General features: G+C 41.6%; 1 protein-coding gene across 1 annotated transcript in view; it reads left to right on the top strand.

Moving 5' to 3' along the window:
* The first annotated feature begins 18,352 nt into the window (after positions 1-18,352).
* The window catches only part of bahcc1b (BAH domain and coiled-coil containing 1b), a 68,994-nt gene continuing 66,602 nt past the window's right edge, over positions 18,353-20,744 (top strand). Inside the window, exon 1 of the mRNA XM_015000344.2 lies at positions 18,353-19,135. The gene's annotated coding sequence lies outside the window, so the exon portion shown is untranslated. The remainder of the gene's footprint in view (positions 19,136-20,744) is intronic.

The following is a 20,744-nucleotide window of genomic DNA, read 5'->3' on the forward strand; positions in this document are numbered from 1 at the left end:
AGTTATTCACCTCTGGGGTTGCTGGACCTCAGTAAACCAGAGGTCAGAGTAAGTTTTCCATGCAGTCACCATGTGTGTGTGGGGGGCTTTGTTTTTGAGAGAATGCAAGGACTATTTTTCCAACAACTACAACATCATGAGGACTGATGTCTCCTTATGGGACCTGAAGCCCAGGACCCATAAGAAGGGTGCTGGGTTTGGTTTGGGGGTTGAGTTTAGGTCTAGGGTATGGAGTAAATTTAGGTTAGGTTTAGGAGTAGGCATGTGCTTGGCCCTTGGTAAGGTTAGGCTTACCAAGTCAATGCAACGTCCTTTTAAAGAAAGACATTATGTATGTGTTGACTGCATGAACAAGTTCTGTCTTTAGTACCAAAAACAACAGGAAGTTATTGTTTCTCTTGTTGTCTAAAAACAGTAACTGGAAAAGGATCTACCATTTAATCTGTTGGTTTAAATCTTATCTTTCTTGCCACACTCTGATGATTCAGCTATTAAATTTACATCTCTCCTTCCCCTTCATCTTCTGGTGTTCCCCAAGTCTGTGTACACGGATCCCTTTTATTTAATGAAATTAATTTCATTAAATGAAAGGGATTTAATTAATTAGGGATTTCTAATTCAATTTTCTATAAAAATAACATTTAGTAACATTTACACACAAGAAATCCCAGCTCTACCTGTCCACCATACCCACCTGCTCCCCTACACCCAAGTGCCTCTCCAATTGTCTGCAGAAAGTCACATAATGGTTCTCCAAAAACATTCTCAAACCTAATAGAAATATAAGCAAACATCACCTCAAGTAATAAAAAATACACCTTCTAAAATTTAAGCATCTTCTCTTATTTTTGTCGACAACTGTTCACTTTCTCCTTCACCAGGAGAAAAAACACTGTATTCGGTGACAGTATTTTTTCATTTTACATCCACTGTAGTGCCTCCGTGGGCAACATTAAACCATATGAATATAATCTCATATTTATTGAACTCTTCCTTGTCAGGAAAAGTATAACAATCATTTGTATATTTATCAAAAGCAAAAATTGAAATATACTAAAGCAATACTTTAGTTTTAGTTCAGCTGCTCACTAATACAGTCAGGAATGATCTGATTGGTGGTCACATTAATCTCCTCCCCAATCATTGACTAATCAACGAGGACATAAAAAAAGAACATAGAACATTAAGCATAAAAGCTATACCACAAGATATGTCTGTGACTTGGATTGAACATTCAGAATATCAGCTTATTATAAGTTTAACTTGATCAAAATTTCTTCTGTCTTCCTAGAGGTTAAAGAAAGGGTACACAACCAAATGTTTTACTTGTAACATCTGAAGTTAATCTGAGGGATTCGTTTTTGGTCAGTCTCTCAGACTTCCTTAGCATCTTCCACCAGAGCTTGGCACATTAGAAGAATGAAGAATGTTTGGTTTGAATCTAGCAGTCGTTTCGCTGAGGTTCAATAAGGCTCGATTGGCAGTAGTTGAACCTTATCTGTTTGCTGCCAGTGTGGTTCTAACTGTCTCCCATCTTTTGTTGGTGTGGAAATCTCTGAACAACAACTGATGCTCACTCAGTCAACGAGGGTTGCAGGCTGACTACGGCCTTTGGATGTTTTGAGAGACCCTCACTCTGATTCATGAACAAAAAAATTTGGTCATGGTGGAAAAATAGTCTTAGAGAAACATACTAAGTTAAAGTGGACACTCCTTTAATGTGTGTTAAGAGGAAATCAGAATTCTACCCATGAAGAAGAGGAAAGCAAGGAGACGTGGTGATCCATGTTGCTTCGATTTGGATCGGGTCTCTCTTCCCACTGTCTGTTGTTCTGTTTTGAATATTTCATATCTGAGTCAGGATTTAGAACTCAGCTCCGGAAACTAGCAGCTTCCAGGGAAGCAGACGTCATCCAGACCAGATCGGAAATCAGTAAAGGATTTTGGGGGAGGAGGGTCTCCACGTTGCACTTGATCACCAATAAGAATGGTGAAAACTGAATGACTGAGAAGCATTAGGAAATGCTTCTCTACCAATGTGCGACTTTTACTGGTTTGTGTTAAATGCTTGGTTTGTAAAGTTGACACTATTATTATCCATACAGTATGTAAAGTCACACAACATACCAGAGGACACATGAACATGTTCTATTTATGTTTTTGTGGCACATTTGGGGTTTATTCATTTCCATTCACTTCCCCAACACAATGCAAGGAGATGGGCAGGCCAAGGAAAACTGAGAGATTTCATTGGACTAGCCCAATGTCCTTAAATAAAATCAACCAGTGAGACTTGTGGTCAATAAAAATGATTTATGATACACTTTTTGTTTTGGTCATTTTAAGAAAGCCTGGCTCATAAATGTACAACAGCCTACCAGCTGTTACCCTGTATGCCAGATGATCAGTCCACCATGGTCTTTCTTACCCATCCTGTTCATCCAGCCACATGCTCATGTGTCCTCTGTGGAAGTGAGGGGGTTTAGATGTCGGTCCAAGACACTCAGAATATCTTATCTCTTTCAAATCTTGCCTTAAAAGTAGGAGTGCGCTAATTACAATCTTTACCTGTCGATTCCGATTTTGGCTGATATAAATTTTTTTCTCTGAAATGATGCTCAACAAAGCAAGAAAGTCACTGAGTTTGTAACAGCGGGGGGACTTTTGTTAACTGCAAACATGCAGACATGACCTGGTGGGCTGGTCTGTCGGTCAAACCTTTTTCATCGGACAGCAGAAGTGGACAGTGGCTGATCTTTAGACCTTTGCTGAGGTAGATAAGATCGGCAAATAAGATCGGCTACACGTAAAAGCATCAGCTGATTACCAATCTCCCAAAATTCAGGAAATCGGTACCAATAAAGTGGTTGGCGGATAAACTACTACACCCCTACTTAAAACTCATCTCAATAATGCTTCATTGTTGAAGCGTATTCAAACCAGCTTTGTTCAGTTCATTCATTAGTGGTTTGTTTGGGGAGGTGTGAATGCAGACCAAAAAAATCCAACTCTGGTTCTCCTGCACACCGACATCTTGGTTGAGATTAAGTTGTGCTCATGTCTTCAGAGGTTTTTGGTGCAGCGCTGAATGTGTTTGGTTCATCTGACACAGTTCAGAGTGAAAAAGAACCACAGCAGCTGAAAATGGAACAAAAGTTGCAACTTTGGTCCTCAGTCAAACCGAGTCTACTGAACTATGAGGCGTGAAAACACACTTGGTGTGTTTACTGTTTTGATTTTCGTGTTCTGTGCTGTAATTGTACGTCGACCTTTGGGGTCTGGAAAGGTGCGTACGAATGAAATGTATTACTATTATTATTGTGGTTCATTTTGGCACACACACCAATACAGACAGGTTCCCACACGTGTGCAGGCAGGGCTGAACAGGGAGCGACTGTATGACACCACGGCTAGAAGCATCGCCTCTCGGGAGCACAGAGTGGACAAACATTTGTCCACGTTCATCAACGCTGCCAGTTTGAGGAAGACACTCTCCAAATACCGTAAGGCCAAGCATTGTCTTCTCTGCAGCTGCTGGATCCTGCAATGACTGTTGCAGATGTTTCCTGTCTAAATGTGTTTACCACATGATGGCATGCAGTCAAGAGGTTATTATGAATGGCTCAAAATGCAACACAATTGTGCACAACAGCTCAGCAGAGTTGCGAAAAAATAACTTGGCGCTGACAGGTGTTAACGCTCTGTTTGAGAAGGAATCTGTGATGGAGGGTGTGGGGTCACCTGACACCTCTGATGGTATCTTACAGGTTCTGTTTACCCAACACAAGCAGGGAGGAGGGCATTATGAACTGATGACCTTCTTTAGGGACTGATGTAATGCTTTGAATTTCTGAGTGGACTTTTTTTTTTCCATGTTTCTATTAAGGCTCACCATCCAGGGCGCCATTCTGGCACTGGGGTGGCACTCGGTAGCAAAAGTGAGCTAAAATCAGAACAAGTTTTTGTTTTATGTTTCTTGTCAAGTCTAGTCAAAAACATTTGTGTGAAACAATAGAGGGTCTGCAGACCCTGAACAATACAAATTTGTATCAAAAGTGCGCGTGATTGATGCTGATGGAGATTTTTTGTAAAGATTCAATTAGGACAAAACTATTAAAACTTTGTCAAATATAGAACGGCCTAAATCACATTTTTATTGAGGAGGACAGACTAAATCTTATTCAGTTTTCTTCCGTGAAGTCAAAAAAATTAGCAATGTGGTTGCCTTTCTTTATTTAACGATTCACACACATTCCTTTCCTACAAAAACATCTGGCTACTTTCTTTGATTGATTAAAATATTTCATGCTTAGTATTTTGTTGAACAGGAACAAAATTCCCAATAAAACTTTGTTGTGTTTCGGTTTAAAAGATAAAATAAAATAGGGCCCTTGATACACTTAAGTTGATGATTTTGGCCCACATAACAAAAAGGCTGATCTATAAACAGATCCCTGCAAAATAGGACAAACAAATATACACACTTATACATATGGACAGTAGATATGCTTTATGTAAATGCAGTTCGTGTCAGTATGTGGCATGAGTTTTCTGGCTTCAATGTGTAAAATTGTTAGGATTGTGATTTTCTTTGATGGTGGGTGTGGTGTATGTGCTGGAAACTCATCCACTTCCCTTCTGTTCATAAATGCTTTCAAAGCCAAAGCCTAAAAACCATACCGGGAAGATTTATGTCTGTATTGTTGCTTTTGGTACTGAGAACAGTTTCTATTTTTCATCAGTGGGGCAGCCGCGGTTTGGAAAAGTCGCAACAGAATTACTTAGCGTGAACGTTGAGTTTGTTTAAGTGAATTTTCCCCTTCTGGAGATGCCGGTAGGGCCTAAAAAGCCCTTTTTGTCCGTGTTGTTTGTGTGGAAATGTCTGACGATGCATTTGTCCAAGATGCACATGTCTCACTTCATTCTGACTACTCCCAAAATCTGCCCTCATGTGAACACTTGACATTTTCCCCACCTATTTTTTTTATTATTATTTTTTATAACTGCTGAGGCTCAGCCAATAGTGATATATATTTTTTTACATCAGAAAAATATGTTGAAAACTGACCTTATTTAATCCACGTGTCCGATCTGGCTTTAGCCTAAACAAAGATGTAGAAAGTCACGGTTGGTTAACCCATTTGATCAAATTTCCAAGCATATTTAGACAGCAGTAGATGTCTCTAAACATCTCAAGGCCGGACGGAGGAGTGGCACACAGAGCTGATGAAAGACAGTCCAAACGAGTCCTATTTGGAGTTTGCGACAAGCCGGAGGGGACAGATGTGGAATAAAACCGTCTTATTAGATGACAGCAAGTTGTCAAATATTTTGTGCCTGTGTGTTCAGACATATATAATTTTCAAGATGAAACATGGTAGTGGCAGCAGCAGTGAAGCTGGATAGAAGTGACTTTTCCTTGAGGACAGTCCTGGAAGATGCACTGGTGTAGAACACAAACATGAACACTCTCCATCTATTGGAATTATTTTCATTCTTACAAAGCAGAATGAAAAAATGTCTGGATGGACAGAGGTTTATTTCTAAAAAGAAAAAAAAACAAATAAACAAAACTTTTACTTCAACACATTCACATTGTCCTATTTTACAACAGAGCACCATTTAGTGTTGGTCTAATAACATCAAATTTCCAATCAAACACATTGAAGTTTGTGGTTGTAACATTACAAAATGAGGTCAAGTGGGATAAATACCTTAGTTAACACCTGTGGAGGAGAGATTTGATTGAAGAGCAGAAAATAATCTAAAAATATATAAAAGAAGGTTGATGAGTTTCCTTATGACTCATATAATGACGTCGCCATGTGCACGTGGAAGCTTGTTTCTGGGAAGAGAAATGTTTCTCTCAACTAAATATTTTTTTCAATCAGTGAAAGAAACAGGGAAAAAAACCTGAAGATGACACGACATCATATCTGAGGTGAGTTTGACTGATTTTACAGAATGATCTGTTTCTTATGTTTTTATAATCCGGGACATCCTGGACGGACCCGCCTCGTATGTGAGGGGGTCCGGGGGAGAGTGTGGGGGGAGGCGAGGTCTCTGAGCCCCCCCTCTCTCTTTTGGGAATCTCGGCTTTTAAATGCGGTCATTGGCGACGCAGGGGTTAACGTGGTGACGTAGTTATCCCTGAAGCGGTGACCCGGTGAGGGCAGCGGGCAGTGCATGAGGGGGCCTGAGAGGGTGGGGAGGGGGGCTTTGATGAGCGTGGGGGGAGTAGAGAGAGGAGAGCGGAACAGAGTGCAGGAGAAGCTTCAGTTTAAAGACATGCCCACTCCCACTGCGTTCTGGTTCCTCCACGCAGATGAGAATATCTGGGAGGAATCTGCGTTCTCCTTCGTTCTCCTGTGTGTTTTTTTTCTTTCTTTCTTTTTCTGGAGTGAAGCGGGGAGGTTCCTTCACTCCAACTCCTAAAGCTGGTCTGGACCGTTCTGACTCGATGAAAGGCTGCTGGGGGAAGGACGCACAGAAACGCCGCGGACTCTTTAGCGCTTGTGCTAAATGTTTATTGCGCCTCTTTTAATTGAAGCCGCATGTGTGCCTGCGAGCAACAGAGGGGTCTCTGAAACTCTGGAAAACAGCTATAAATATATGTGTGTGTGTGTGTGTGTGTGTGTGTGTGTGTGTGTGTGTGTGTGTGTGTGTGTGTGTGTGTGTGTGTGTGTGTGTGTGTGCGTGCGCGCGCGCGCGCGAGCGCGTGCGTGTGTGCGTGTAGCGGGCATTCATGGCGGCGGTGATGAATCTCTAGAAAGTTGGATAAACCGTGACCTCCAGGCGGTAATTAGGGCCGATCATTTGCCAAAACAGCCGCCACTAAAAACAAATATCAATTAGATCTCCGGAGAAGGACTGATTGCTCCATTTTCATGCCATGCAGGGTCGAGGTACTCCACGAATAAAATAAAAGTCCAAGGACCTGGAGCAGCAGAGCGCTTACAGAGAGAGAGGTGGGAGGGTTTCCTTTAACTTGTTTAACTTGTGTCAAAAAGTGGAGCCCAAAGAAATGCTCCAGCTTCACGTGTGGAATCGCTTCAGCTCAATCACAAATGAAAGCAAAACTATAAAACGTGTGGAAGCCGGCCTGCACTATAAAAAATGAACAAGTTCAATATCGTCACCTTAATAAAAATTAATTTTTTTGCCGAAAGTGATTCCTTCCATTTCCCTAAATCATCTTTATGCAATAAAAAGGGGTGATTTTGTAAAAAAAAAAAAAAAAAAGTTGACAAAAAATGACTGCGGCCATTATTGTAGGAAGGTGAGTAAACATGAAAGGCTTCCAAAACGTCATCCGTTAGCTACAGCCACGTATCCATGGAGACCAGCAGGAGAGGTTTCTGGCCATGTGACTAGAGCTCACGACTAAAACATATTGATTAGAAATTTGCACCACAGCAAACACCACATTATACATATTTTCTGCAGAGCAACTGGAACGTGCCCAGCTCGGCGGTAACGTCACTTCCTGATCCACACTTCCACGTCAGAACCAAATCAAACACACCTGCATTATTAGTAACCCAAATCGTCATTTAGTTGCCATGGAAAATAGTTTACATGCCACCTTGTTAGAAGAGCTTTAAGAAGTTGTTTCAGCAACAATTTAATTTAAATTTAACTGAAAGCAGGTGATGAAAGCTGACCCGATGAGGGTAATTATTTCAATGATTAATTATAATTTAACTGATTTAGTTGTGTAAGAGCAATTCACTTATTTATTTAAAGCATTGAATTTAGCAAATTTGTACCGAGAGATGTTGATTAAATTTGTTTTATGGCTCAAATTCTGTTTTTGACAGTGTAGAAGCTGAATTACACCTTCTGTTCTCTATTTTGGAGGGCTACACCTTCGGAAAGGGGGTGTAATGATCCATAAGCCCCCCTCCCCTGACGAAAGGAAAGGGGGGGGGCGGTGAAGGGGAGGGGGCTCAATGTAAATTCAAGAAAGCCTTTATAGTCTCCAGGGCGACCGCGCATGTGGGAAAGATGGAGCAAAACGGAGAGTTTCTCCATCAATTTTCTGTTTGTCAGCGCTGAAGAGAGAGAGAGAGAGAGAGAGAGAGAGAGAGAGAGAGAGAATAGGAACTCGTCGCTCTGACATAAATTTGCTATTATACAGCACCTTCACGCAGACGCACTTCCAGAGGATCCGGCGCTCTGAACACACGCGGGGAAAATCCCTGCGTGGAGAAATCCAGCGAGGAGCTCGCGCGTAAGTAAGCAGAGCGCCGTTTGAGCTCGAGCGTTTTAGATGCGCCGTTGTAGTTTGGATACGTGGAATTTGAGCAAGATTTTTTTTATGGTGCAAGTTGTTCTAGAGGCGGACTCTTATTAAATACACAATAATTATGGACAACTTTCTAGTTTCTTGTTGCAAACCTTTCATTTCAACATTTCAGGGACATTTAAGTACAAATGTCTAGATGACGTTCTTATGCAGTTTGATGTTAATACAACTAAGTTTGTCAGTTGTCTGGAGGAACGTGGTCGCATGACTAATGACTCCCATTAGTGTGTTACGCTGCAGGTAGAGGTCTGCCACACACACACACACACACACGCACACACACACACACACACACACGCACACACACACACACCCCCCCACGCACACCCCCCCCCCCACACACACACACACACTGAGGTTTTTGGCTGGCAGAAGTTGTCTGGATTCTGACAGTGTGATAAAGTGGAATTAAAGTCAGAATGTATATAATAAACCTCAGAAGGTTCTTTCCATTTTGTCATTGATGCACCACTAATTCTTAATCAAGCTAAGTAATATTTCACTCAGACATTTATTTATTTACCTACAAATTCAATTTGTATATTTTAATATATATATATATATATATATATATATATATATATATATATATATATATATATATATATATATATATATATATATATACTGTTAAATTAATCTTTTTCATTTTACTCCATCTAGATTGATTTTGATCAAATTTGATGAAGCTGGAAAATTTATTTTGCTTAAATTTATTTTCGTTATTTTTTAAGTAATTCTATTTAAGTACTTAAAATTTATTTCAATATAATTTTATATCAAATTTATGTGGATTTATTTTGTTTTAGTTAAGTGTAATTTAATGAATAAAATATTTTCTAATTTACTTTTTAGTGCTAAACTGTTTAAAATTGCTTAATGTCAAATTAGATAAACTTGACTTCAAATTATCATATATGTAGAAAATTTTAGGCATAAGCAGAGACTGTGTTACATTACTCCACTCTGTAAAATATATTTGTTCAGATTTTTACTCCAAATTAGGGTATCTATAATGCAGCATTACTCAGTCAGGTCATAGATTATAATAAAGTAATTTTTAGGTTCAGCCAAATATTTATTTATTCATTTTCCAGTTATGTACAATGAAGTGAATTAATATGTCCCATAAAACAAACCGGTCAGATTTTCTTTCCAGACTTTGACGTGTCAGCTGTTACTTAGTGTAAGTTTGATCAGAACAGAGAAAACGTGACAGATCTGAGCGACATTTGCTTGTTTCCCTCGAAGCGTGTGATACTTCAAAATATTTTATTCCAAAGTTTCTGGTTTTGTTTTCATTTGCAGCGATCACAATAAAGACACAATCCGCCCTGTTGCTACAGTCAGAAGTTTCCTAAAGTTGTTCATCCTCCAGGACTTCACTTCTCTGTGGTTTTATTGGAGGAGTCGGTTTCTCACAGAACCGAATGATCGGCTGGAGGAGGTCAGCTGACCTCCTGACCCCTCGGCCCCTCCTGTTCCTGCAGGGCTTTTTTTCCCTTTGCTTTTTTTTTTTCTAAACACATTCCCACTCTTTTCAACACTCCTCTTTGGACCCTCGGCTCTCGGGGGTTTCTCCACTCAAGTGGGACGTATTTTAATGGATCTTTGGAGCTCGACAAGAAAAACACCGAGCTCGCTTTTCATTTCCAGTGTCCCGTCACGTCGAGCGTGCAAGCGTGGTGCATGTGCACACAGGAAGTAATGCTGACATTTTTTTTGGGAGGGGAACATTAATCCAACTAAGTCGAGGTTGAGGTTAGCACATGGGGGCCGCCGTGGTACTGCAGCATGTCCAGCAGTTGGTAGAGTTAATCCCGTCATTTGTGTGAGTAATATCAACACACGAGTTCACAAGTTGTCTGAATATAAACTCACATATCAGCTGTACGCAGTGAGAGCGGCGCAGCAGGGAGGCACAGTATGGCTGTTTATGTTGAAACAGTTCTGATAATTAAAGTTTCCACATGCAAGTTCTGACGACAAGAAATACATGGTGGAGCTTTCATCAGCTTGTGTCTCTCTCTCTCTCTCTCTCTCTCTCTCTATATATATATATATATATACACACACACACACACACACACACACACACACACACTGGCTGTTTGTTGTTTCACCAGCAAACATACACTTATAGTAAAGATATATTTGGCTTGTCCAATATGGATTTCCACAGTAAAGTTTCCCAAAAAATACACTGAAGGGGTTTGGGGAAAGAGGCTAACTTTGGTTTGTGTTGTATTTGGGTTGATGACATCACAAGAGGTGCACCAATCGAGAACGGTCAGTCGATATTTGTAAAAAACTCTGAAGGAGTGATTTGACTGAAGTGAGTGTTTGAACAAACAGAGCACCACAAATAAAAATAAGCAAACGATGAAGAACTCTGACTTGTGCGTCGTGTGATGTCATCACACAGAAGCTCGTTTTCCTGGGCGCAGACGCTGACGATGTCAAGGTAGCGAAACAAACCAGAAACAACTGCGGCATGTTGCTCTGCAGGTGACAAACTGCATGTGAAGTAAGTTTAAGTGATTGCACCAAAGCGTCTGGGGAGGCAGCTTTAAAGCTGTCTGGATATGCTGCTTGGTGTGTGTTATCGCTCATTCCTGACTGTTCTGTATCTCCTGACCCGTTGTGAGCCTCTCTGCCGGGATGATCCGAAATAGCTGCACAGAGAGAAAGAGAGAGAGAAAGAGAGGAAAAGGTCATGTTGTTTTTGTGTCCAGTCCACTTCTGACTTCATCATCGTCTGCTCCTGTCGTCACTGAGGCCAAATTGTTGTTTGTTGCAGCTGATGTTTACAATGTGGAAAGGAAAGCTGTCTGAACCGTTTGTAACATCACACAGCCAGAACGCACAGATATCTACTTCTGGTGTTGGATAGTTTAGGAGGTGTTGGGGTTGGTGGGGGGTTGTGGGGGTTTCCTGATGAGATCTTCTGTTGGAAATTCTGGCCATTAAACATCTATCAGATGGTTTCTGGTGCAGGCAGGATGGCCACCCCGCACCAAGGGCCTCCTGGGAGAGACCACTCTCCATTTGGACCTCATTTTAAGCCAATGTGTTTCCCCTTGATTCTAAATTGTGTGTGTTTGTTTTTTTAAATGTGCTCCTATACATTTGAAAAAGTTTGCTCAGACCAGGTGGTCTTAGTAAACAGTGAGTAACAGTCAGTCGGTGGATCGCCCCTGAAGAGGTGATGTTGAAGCAAAGTGAGGTCAGAGACAACCGATCCGAGTTTATTACGTCATTAACCGGCAGAATAAATCTGCCATAATAAAACATAGCTACAAGAGCTCACCTGCTAACGAACAGCCTGGAGTTGATCTGAAATTGATGATTCCTTGAATCGTCACCATTCAAAACACAATTGTTATTATTATTTTTTTATGATCATTCTTATTTTTATCTTTGTACACATAAATAAGTCTTTTAAGTTGATTTGACCAGTCTGTACCTGGTTCCTGCTGGAGACAAATGGCCACCCATTGTGACGGATGAGCAACTTCTGGCAGAGTTACACTTAAATTCCGAATCCCTCCAGCCCAATCCCAGTCTGCCTGGTTTTCTTTAAAAAACACTTCCATGTGTTAATTAGTTTTCAAATTTCCCTGAAATCCAATACATGCTATATTGTCACTCAGGGGAACAACTTTGTAATTTTTGAGGTGTATGTTGATGTATCATAGGTGTCCCCCCTGTTGTACATAATATCAGTTAAACATGCACAAACAACTAGAAATGTTTTATTCCATTATCTTGGCGCCCCATCCAATGCAGCGCCCACATATAGCGCATACCCAGTTTTTGCACCATTGTCCTCACTTCCAGCTGAAGGTTTCTGCAAGATAAATTCACAGCAAAAACACAAGTAGCTTTGGTCTAGCTTTTACTGAAAATATCGTAACACTTGAAACAAGAAAAAAAACTGACATACAAGTAACTTTTCAGCAAGATATCAGAACAGCTTATTTTGCTTTCTCTTATTGCAAGAGATTTTTCCCGTGTCATAAGTGAGATAGTCTGCCAGACAAACAAGTACTTTTTCATTAGTAGGAATTATCATTTCAATTATAATCATTTCAAAAAGTGTGGAAATGAAATCCTAAAAAAAGCAGAATAATACAGCAGAATGTATTCAAAATAACCCTGGTTAGCTGAATTATGCCTTCTGTGATGTAATCAGCCTTCTTGTTTATAAGAACGGTGACTTTTGTCTTGACCGAGCGAACGTGCTACATCAAAACAGCAAAACAAATGGAAAAACTAACTGTGTCCGTGGCATGCCGTTCTGTGGGTGGCAGGCCACATCCAAAGAGAAGTACAGAGCAGTCCGGCTGGTAGCTTTAAAACAACCACACCAACAATAGCAGAGAAGGGAAGAAACTGCCCGGTGTCTGGCCGGGGTATGGCTGGGAGGCGGCCACCGACCCGCCTCGCTCTGGCGCTGGAGAGGGAAGGAAGGCAGCAAAGAGGTAGAGAGAGAGACGGAGAGGGGGGAAGAGGGGGGGGAGGGGGAAGAAGTGAAATAAGGAAGCAAGGGAGGGGAAGGTGGAAAGTGTCAGTCAGGAACGCTTCATTGCTTGAGGACAATCCGCGTGCAGGATCGGTCTGTTTCAAGAGCAATCAGTCAATCCGCATTAATTACCCCCCACCCCTTTTCCACCCTTCCTCCTCCTCCCCCCACTGGCACACGGACGAGAAGGAGGCTGAGGAGGAGGAGGAGGTGGGGTTGGGGGTGGAGGGGGTGTCGTGTTATGCTTTCTCTCCCTCTCTCTCATCCACACACCCATCCCCCACCTTTTTTTCCTGCTTCTTTTAGGTGAAAAGGAACCAATAAAAATCAAGCAACAAAAGCCTTTTTCTTGTCACTAAATAAATTAAATGCAGATTTCTGTTTTAAGTGGCAGTCCCCCTCCTCCGTCCTCCCAACACCCCTTCCCCTTTCTCTGCACCCTTCCTCTTTTGTGAGCTGCGGAACAGGATTCTTTATTGTCCCCCCGGTCATTAGTGCTGTGGACAACACTGTTATAGGGGGAGAGAACTGGGAAAGCGAGTCGTTTTATAATAAATGTAGTCCACGTTTCACTGGTGTGGGCTGATGGGTCAGTGAGGATTTCCCCAACAGTGGCTCTTGCTGGAATTGTGTATATATATATACATGAAAATACACATTGTTTTGAAACAATATAACATTTTTCAAGAAAGAAAAAAAACAACTAAAACTGCAACGCTCGGGAAGTTCCATCAATGACTGAACAAATTCAGCCCCGTTTAAACAGAGACGTGTTTGTGTCACTGAAAATGATGTGGAAAAAATGAACTAGAATTACAGTGTGTCAGTGCTCTGTTTACCTTTTAAAACATTGCCTTTGCACACTGTAGAAGGTTTTGCAGAAACAAGCTACAAACAGGATGTGTGTGTGTGTGTGTGTGTGTGTGTGTGCGTGCGTGCGTGCGTGTGTGTGTGTGTGTGTGTGTGTGTGTGTGTGTGTGTGTGTGTGTGTGTGTGTGTGTGTGTGTGTGTGTGTGTGTGTGTGTGATGGCAGAAAAGAAGCTTGGACATGCAGGCCGCTACAACAGCATAGCAAATATCCTCGAGCTTTGTCCTTATTTGATTTTAATAGTATCAATTAACCCTCCGTGCATTCAGTTTTATAAGCTGTAGATGAGCTGCGGAGCCCAGCTTGTACTCGGGGGCCGGGGAGCCGGGGGTCCAGGGGTCCGGGGGGCGAGGGGGGAGCGCAGCGCTGCAGAGTCTGTATTTTAATGTAAATGGACGTAAGCTGGAACAGGCCGGGTGTGTGCTTTATGAGGTGCATGCTCCGTGTTGTCAGTTCTGGACAAGTTCAGCTAAAAAAGCAGGCAGTCGGCGGGATCTGCTCTAACGCTGCGCTGTTAAAACAAACCGGTGGAAGGAAAAATAAACTGGTCAAAGAATTAGCAAACATTTTATTTGGGTAGAAAGTGGTTTCGTTGTTGTTGTTGTTGTTGTGGGTCAACAGATAAATGGCAAAAATAAAATTCCAAAATTCACTTTTTTTATTTTTTATTTTTTTAGAAAATGTTATTGTGTCTTATTTAAATTCTGAGATAAATAAATCAACCAGGTTCTAACTGTGCTGTTTGTTAACACAGTAAAGCTTGGTAAATTTACTATGATGGAGTGTAAAATCTAATGTATGAACTCAGCATTCAGTTTGCACAGTTCGGTTATCTTAGTGGATTAAACTGCACCAGATTTTACATGGTGACAAAATTCATATCAAATTTGACTTCCGTGTTAGTGCTGCTGCTAATAGTTTTAGCTTGATGAAGACCTGAATTATTGTTCCAGCACAGAAACCTTTAGCTCCAGCTCTGCTTGTGACAGTTCATAACTTTTATTAAGTTGATACTAATATATAGAAACACGTCAGCCTGATTGTTCTCTGCTGTAAACCGCCAACTGAAAAATATCTTTAGTTAAATTCAGGATTTTGTTTTTGAGGAAAACTAACATGTTAGAGTGTAAACATTTTTAAAATATTTCTCTTAAATAAATGTGTATAATTAAACCTTAATATGTGCTAAAATGAATCACTCCCTCCCCCCAAACTCCTTCTTATAGTGGCTTATTACTTTTTCTGCAATGCAGCTACATTGTTAGAAATACAAATAAAATCAATAAAAAAATAAGTCATTTTAGGCTCTCACTAAAGTTCAGGTCGTGAACCGTTATAAGCCATTTATCATTTAGTTTATTATTCCAACTCACCGACTATTTAAGCTCCCGTGTGGCCTAAACTCGGATATTTCCACTTATTGAATCACCGGCAATAAAAAAAAGAGGGAGAGAGAGAGAAACAAAGAACAAAAAAAAGATTTTATTTTCTTCGCGAGCTCACGTGAGCGTTAGGACGCGGATCTAAATTTCTGTATTTTCGGCATTAAAGAGAGAAATCTTACTATTTTCCCCGCCGTCTCCCTTTACCGACAACAAAAACAACAACAAAAATACTTTTCTTCCTCTATTTGTTGGAGGGGGTGAAAAAATCCCCCTAATTCTCGGCAGAGCCATCGCTGTTTTCCTGTTTTTCCTTCACTCTCTCGAGTTGTTTCTGCTGTGTTGCGCGGATCTAGCCTCCACGTTTAATACAACGTGTAATTTCCCCCCTTTTTCTGCCGTCTTCCCTTTGATTTAGTCACTCTTGACTCTCCTTTTGCTCTGGGGCCAACGGGGTTCGCCGTGCGGAGGGAGGTGGAGGGCGCCTTGAAACCGCCCCTCCTTATCTCCTTTCATCGTTCGGCGCTGGGGGCGCCTTGAAACCGCAGGGGCAGTAATTGCTTTTTTCAGGCAGCCCAGTGCGGACTGGCCAACAGCCAATCAGAGCCTTGTTTACACTCATTGATTGACAGCTTGCTGGCAACTCGCCAGCCAATGAGAAGTCTCGCTGGGCCGAACAACCCCGGAGTTTTAACCCTTTGCCTGGACGGATATAAACAAAAAAAGCTGCACGGGAATATTAGCCCGTAGCAGCTCATATATTTCGACATGGAAGCACACACATAAGCCCATATCCTTCCACTTTTAATTGGCTAAATTAGTGAACCATGCGCTGGGCTAACCCGGAGGACAGTAACGCTTTCAAATTATGCACTGATTCAATTTGTCCTGTGTGACTGTGTGTGTACGTGTGTTTGTGTGTGTGAAAGAGAGCGAGCGAGAGAGAAGGGTGGGGGGGGAGCAAGAGACAGGTAAATATATGGAATTTAAATGTACAGTTGACTATTTTTTGGCCTTCTGCGTGTAACACATAAACCTCCCCAACATGTGGCTTCATTAAGCCAAATGTTTTGTTTTGGATTAAAATTTTGGGGTGCCTCCAAAAAGTTTTCAGAGAAGAGAGGGCAAAGCGGAATTAAAAGCTGTAACACAATTTCCAATTAAATTAATTAAAAGTATCTCACCGTGAAAGAAAACAAAACGACACAAACATATGTAACTGTAAATAAACGAATGTAACTATTTTTAAAAATAAGTAAACATGTTATACAATGAATCTAGATTTTTCCTCTGTTAACTTCCCTTTTAGAAAATAAAGAAATATGAATATAAGAGACCTGAAAGCGGCAAACTGAGTTGCTCACCACATGTTTCAACTTTAAAACACTTAAATTGCATCATTTGCATCAAATGACCATGTGATTGTACTCACAAGCATTACAAGCATTGTAGGTCATAAAATAGTCTTATTTCATAATAAAAAGGCTGCAGAAGAAAACGTCCGCCCAATACGCTGATAAAACAAACTGGCCAAATATAAACAATACAACTGATGAAAGCACTTGCATACACTTTCTTAGGGTAAATCTCAATCAGCGGTTATGGTTAGAAATTATGTAAGATTAAAAGATTTATGTTGACAATTTAGTTAAATTCCTTCCAGTTTTTGAAATGTACTCACTCAAATGGACAAAATTGAAATTTTAGCGAATGTTCGCATGTTTAATTTTTTATTACTTGGTTTGTGATAATATAAAATTCTATTGGCATAATTAGAAACTTTTAAATTATTTTCTAATGAGCTTCCATGTAAACCGTTTCCCTGACAACAAGAGCTTGGATGGCAAGTGGTATATCTTCCGGTTGTTTCGGACATCTCAGGGCATATTACATGAGGAAATGGCGTCCAATGCGGGTTAAGTGAGTTCTCTTTGCAAGTTGGAACATCAGTGCTGTTGTTTGTTTTGGTACAATTAACAATGTAAGCCTGAAACAATGTCTCTTCGTTGTACATGTTTAAGCTAATATATGTTACAGTTTACTATGCCTGCTTTCCGGTTTACTGCTCTGCTACCTCAGATTTTCAACATAATTGTGAATTCCTACATTAGGTGACATTCCTGTTGTACTTCCAATTCAGAATATTCAACTTTTAATGACAAAAAGAAGTACAGCGTGCTAGCAAACTTGACGTTACCATTAGCATTAAACTAGTGCTAACAAGACAGAAGCTTTCTAAACAGCCAGACGACGCTGCACACGATGAATGAAATTAAAAACCACAGTTATTAGTTAAATTTTTAGCAATATGTTTGCCTTTTAGGATTTATTGCCCAGATAAAGTGACCAATGTAAGTATTTAACTATTTTTAAAGTAATATGTAGGCCTAAATAATTTATTGGTTACATCTAATGTCATCCAAACGTCATATTCATGTTACACCACTTTTGTCCTGTACTAATTATTCATAAGTTCAGACACCGTCGATAATTCACCAAAAACATTAAAGTAGAATTCGTGTTCACGCAACAACTTCAACAGAAGCTTTCATCTCAACCTGTGATCGTTATCGACCCAAGTCATGCAGTAGCTAGCTTAAAATGTTTGTCAAGAGTTCAGTTTGTGTTGGTTGTCACATGTTTAAGTACGAGTTCAAGAAGCAGTCATGGAATGAACAGTCTGGTTTCTGTTCCTTACGCTCTTCAAAGTAAATGTCAAATTTCCCTTCATTTTTTACTGCTCATTTACAGAAAATATGACTGAATAATTTAGAAAAATTCTTTTTTTTCCCCCCTTTCTTTTGTTTCAGAAAATTGAATGTCTCTCTTTGGGAAAAAGGTAAAACCTTGTGGTTAAAACAAATCATTTTTCACTGAAACTCCATAGATAATGAACTAACGCTTAAAGCCGCGTCACCACCAGTGTCAGCAAATTAAAGCAAAAAATAAATATTGCACTTGTGATGTAATATGTACAAAGTTTTGGACTCGCACATTGTGAGCACTGCGCATAAAGACAAGCACAAATTAATGTGGCCTATTCATATTTAGATCGTTTTAACGACCCATATAATATCCTACAAAATTCCCCCTTTACAGGCAGAGCACACATGTTGTGCTTAATCAGGGAACACACGTGCAGCGGGCTCAAATCAAACGTAAAAAGTACATTTCCCCAAAGGAGCATCAGTGGAAATAAAACGATCACATCACCGCCGACACGCGACAAAAAGAACGATCCGGGCCCAATCAGAACCCACTTGGAGCTCCGCTGCAGCGGGATCCCGCGGAATGAGAGCTGGATGCTGTTTATCGCAGGCTCGCGCCTGCTCCGCTCCTCTCTGTGTGTGAGAGGCAGCGCCGAGCTGTGCCGCCTGTCTCCTCGCATTTGCTCCAGCACGCAGCGCGCCGAGGGTTGCAAATCAAACGCCCGCCGTTTCGCTCCGCGGTTCCGGAGGTTCCCTCATTGGCTCCCGGCAGCAGCCAATAGCAGCCTATGTTTACCGTCGGAAGGGAGGGTAGCGGTGGTGGTGGTGGTAGTAGTGCTTCTCTCTCTCTCTCTCTCTCTCTCTCTCTCTCGCTCTCGCTCTCTGTGTGTGTGTAAGAGAGAGAGCGTGCGTGCGTGCGTGCGTATAGGGCTGCGGGGGAGGAGGGGGATCGCCTCACGGGCACGCTTTCACATTGTCGTCCTCAAACCAATAGGCCTGCGCGTCCACTCCTCCCCGCGCACACACCCCTTCAACCTCCTCCCCCCTCCTCCACCCCTCTCCACCCTCCTCCTCCTCCTCCCGGCGTGTCTGAGTCTCCGGCTGCATGAACGAGCCCCGATTCACTACAAGCCTGAACTTCTATGATGCGTCTCTCCCATACCTCAGCTGAGCGCACACACCAGCGCAGTCTGCAGCGGCAGCAGCGTTAGGATGTAATCAATCCCACATGTTTCATCTGGGCGACTCGGGGATTTTCACTTTGAATATTTTTCTACTTTTTTTTTCTTTCTTTCCTCCTTTCATTTTTAGCCCTCATCGCCGAGCAACGGATCTAAGTTAGCAGTAAGTCGTCAAATGATTTCATTACACTTTCTGTTGTACGTGCGGCGAATATCGCGTTTAGTTCGCTTCTTCCGAGGAGAGGGGACTGTTACCTTAAATTAGCCGTCTTTAAAATTAGGCTTCACCTTTCTAAGGAAGGCTGAGGGGGAAATGACGCCTTTACAGTAAAACAGAACTGGAGACTGGAAGATGCGGGCTGGTGGGGAGAAGCGGGATAAAACCTGTCGACAGTCTTTATTCCGATTCATCTAAACGACACAGCAGTGTTTTAAAGCGTTCATCCCGTATATTAACCACCATCTCCTGACCAGTGTGCAGCAGCAGCACTTAGCTGTGTGTGCGTGTGTGTGTCACTTTTTGTTTTGATCTCTCCTCAAAGCACAAATTACCTGCAGTTTCTTTAAATCATTTATCGCCAGAACAGCTTGAATTTAAAATGTTAATTCAGTGTTTTCGTATAGTTTCCTGTAATGTATGTGTGTGTGTGTGTGTGTGTGTGTGTGTGTGTGTGTGTGTGTGTGTGTGTGTGTGTGTGTGTGTGTGTGTGTGTGTGTGTGTGTGAAGACTGCAGTGCTCCCTTCCCTCGGCTTTAAGCGCTGAGGAAAACGCCGGCCTGTTTTCGGCTGCAGCCCTGGTTCGCCTCTCCCCGCTCCGGACTGGCCTCTTGCTTTTCTCACCCGGTGCGTCACTTCTGCTTTTGGTCTTTATTTTATTTAAAAATGATCAAATGCAGCGGGATATTCTCACCACGCCACACACACACACACACACACACACACACACACACACACACACACACACACACACACACACACACACACCCCCACACACACACCCCCCCCCCACACACACACACACACACCCACACACACACACACACACACGCACACACACACACACACACACACGCAAATCTCCGAAAACCCGAGCTAATTTAATAATTAAAAGCTTTTTTTTTTAAATAATTTATTTTGTTTTTTTGTGTGCAAAGGTCAATATATTTATGGTTTAATGTATTCTTATTAAAAAATAAAAAAGAGAGCACAAAAGACGCTTTCTGTTTTTTGTCCGAAACCGCAACTGCACGAGATCTGTCAGCCACAATCCTTTGCAGATTTTCTGTCTTTTGTGCAAAGTTCATGTAATGTCGCCTTGACCAGCGGTGGGTTACTTTAGTCTGACGATAGTTTGACCTCTTCCCTGTCTCTTTGTGTGTGGTGGTGTGTGTCTGATGGTAGGAAGTCCTGAAGCCTTTCCACGTTTGCTGGCTTTAAAACGCACACCGCAACAGCTCCAAAGCGATCTTTCTTTCTTGTTTTTTTTTCTTTTTCTTTTTCTTAAGTCTTGCTCGTACCGTTCTGTTTGCGTGAATTTAGAGTCGGAGATTGTTGTTGGACACGGGGGCCCTGAGTGGCTTCTCTGTTGACGTGGAATGTAAACACCCTGAGACGTGTGTTTATGGGCCGAAAATGTAAAAAACCTATAGACAAACGTCAGAGAGGAGAGTGGTGTGTGATTGATGCCCCCGCGGAGAAGGGCCATTGTTTCTCACAGCCTTAGGGCCCCGGAGAAAGAGGAGTGAGGAGCCCATTTTGCCTGCGTTCATCTC

This window comes from Poecilia mexicana, unplaced genomic scaffold, assembly GCF_051168715.1.
Source record: "Poecilia mexicana isolate PSO_F unplaced genomic scaffold, ASM5116871v1 scaffold_19, whole genome shotgun sequence".
NCBI lineage: Eukaryota > Metazoa > Chordata > Actinopteri > Cyprinodontiformes > Poeciliidae > Poecilia > Poecilia mexicana.